The sequence below is a fragment of the Mus caroli genome, unplaced genomic scaffold (assembly GCF_900094665.2).
Source record: "Mus caroli unplaced genomic scaffold, CAROLI_EIJ_v1.1 scaffold_11759_1, whole genome shotgun sequence".
Classification (NCBI taxonomy): Eukaryota; Metazoa; Chordata; class Mammalia; order Rodentia; family Muridae; genus Mus; species Mus caroli.
In genome coordinates this window covers 21,637-23,995 of record NW_018391081.1, presented here as the reverse complement: position 1 = coordinate 23,995, position 2,359 = coordinate 21,637, and the positions used below count along the sequence as shown (strand labels likewise).

Here is a 2,359-nt window from a genome sequence, read left to right as displayed (position 1 = left end):
ACGTTAATGTACACTCTAAAAAGATAGCCACAGCTAAGTAGCCTCTCGAAAAGAGAAGATAAAAATGAAAAGAGAAGAGAAGAATCTACGAAAGTAGAAAGCATAGATACAATAGAAAAGAAAACCAGAGAAGGAGAAACAACTCAGTGCAGACCCTGGATCCTTTATTCTTGGAGCCCCCTGCCCTCATTAAGACATCCATGAGCAAGGAAGGATCAGTGGTACCCAAGTCAGTAAATGTGATGCACCACTTGAAGAGAATGAAGGGCGCAGTTTCACGATCCCTCAAGGAATGCAGAAAAGGAGGTCAAAAGTCTACACACTTTCTAATGAAGTCTGTCAGTATACTAAGTATGGAAAGCCTGTCCACACACACACATACTCACAAGACTTATAATGTAACACAGTGAACAGCATAATTAACTAAGAGAGGCTGAGCCCAGGAAGGTGCCCACGCTCACAACTTAAACTGGATATGGCACTAGAGTCCTTGCTAGAGTAATTGCCCAACAAAAAGAAATGAAATGCTCCCAGACTGGAAAGGAAGAAGTTAAGGAGTTCCTCCTTCTATATGACATGACAGTAAAGTTAGAAAACGCCGAAGAGCCCAACAAAGTGAAATTAGGACTGATAAATCAAGTATAAAGTTGTAGAATAAAAAAAAAAAATCGGTGCACCGGATTCCAGCTGTTTTCGTCTGCTCCTCGCCGCCTCGTCCCCGCCGCTGCCCTGGTTCGCCATGCTCTCCGTCCGCACCCTGCTCGCCACCATCGCTGACCAGCAGCAGCAGCTGCAGTTGTCGCCTCTGAAGTGACTCACCCTGGCTGACAAGGAGAACACACACCCGACTCTCAGCAGCACCTGCGTCCTGGCCAGCAAGGCTGCGAGGAGAATCTTCCAGGACTCAGCCGAGCTGGAAAGTAAACTGCCTGCTAACCCCAGCGTTGAGGATGAGCCGTTACTGAGAGAAAACCCCCGCCGCTTCGCTGTCTTTCCCATCGAGTACCATGATATCTGGCAGATGTACAAGAAAGCCGAGGCCTCCTTTTGGACTGCCGAGGAGGTGGACCTTTCCAAGGATATTCAGCACTGGGAGGCTCTGAAACCCGATGAGAGACATTTTATATCTCATGTTCTGGCTTTCTTTGCAGCGAGTGATGGCATAGTCAATGAGAACTTGGTGGAGCGATTTAGCCAAGAAGTTCAAGTTACAGAGGCCCGCTGTTTCTATGGCTTCCAAATTGCCATGGAAAACATACACTCTGAAATGTACAGTCCCCTTATTGACACTTACATTAAAGATCCCAAGGAAAGAGAATATCTCTTCAATGCTATTGAAACGATGCCTTGTGTGAAGAAGAAGGCTGACTGGGCCTTGCGCTGGACTGGGGACAAAGAGGCTACGTATGGAGAACGCGTTGTGGCCTTTGCCGCTGTAGAAGGAATCTTCTTTTCCGGTTCTTTTGCATCGATATTCTGGCTCAAGAAACGGGGGGCTGATGCCGGGCCTTACATTTTCCAATGAGCTTATTAGTAGAGACGAGGGTTTACACTGTGACTTTGCCTGCCTGATGTTCAAGCACCTGGTACACAAGCCAGCGGAGCAGAGGGTCAGAGAGATAATCACCAACGTTAGGATAGAGCAGGAGTTCCTCCCGGAGGCCTTGCCCGTGAAGCTCATCGGAATGAATTGCACTTTGATGAAGCAGTATATTGAGTTTGTGGCCGACAGGCTTATGCTGGAGCTGGGTTTTAACAAGATTTTCAGAGTAGAAAATCCGTTTGACTGCATGGAAAATATCTCACTAGAAGGAAAGACAAACTTCTTTGAGAAGCGAGTAGGCGAGTATCAGAGGATGGGAGTCATGTCGAATTCGACAGAGAATTCTTTTACCTTGGATGCTGACTTCTAAGTAATTGATCGTGTGCTCTTCGCTGATTTTTGTCCCCTTGACATTAAAAGAAATCAGCAAAAACAACCAACTGGCTACACCATGAACTGTCATTAAATTTGCTAAACTAGTGTCTTAAAAGCTGTGTAGCTATCTCAGTCCTGTTTGCCAGGCTGGTCACTAGAAGAAAGTATACTTCAAACAATGGGTACTTGGATCTTTAGGAAGATCCTGTCCTTGGCTTTTACAAGTAGTGTGGTCACCTTTGACCTCATCAAAGAACTAACAGCACTGGGCCAGGTTTTATGAGCAGTGACCATCAAGCAAGCAGGTTTAAACATTCAGGTGCTGTTTAGGGCTGTTTAAAGATGTCAGCCTCACTTACTGCTTCCTGTAGGCATGCAGAGTCTACTGAACAAGTTTGTAAATAAAATTGGCACTTTGCACACACACACACACACACATAG

The 2,359-nt window shown here is 45.9% G+C and overlaps 1 pseudogene; it reads left to right on the top strand.

Moving 5' to 3' along the window:
• The first annotated feature begins 739 nt into the window (after window positions 1–739).
• LOC110288987 lies at window positions 740–1,913 on the top strand (annotated as a pseudogene).
• Window positions 1,914–2,359: the final 446 nt, after the last annotated feature.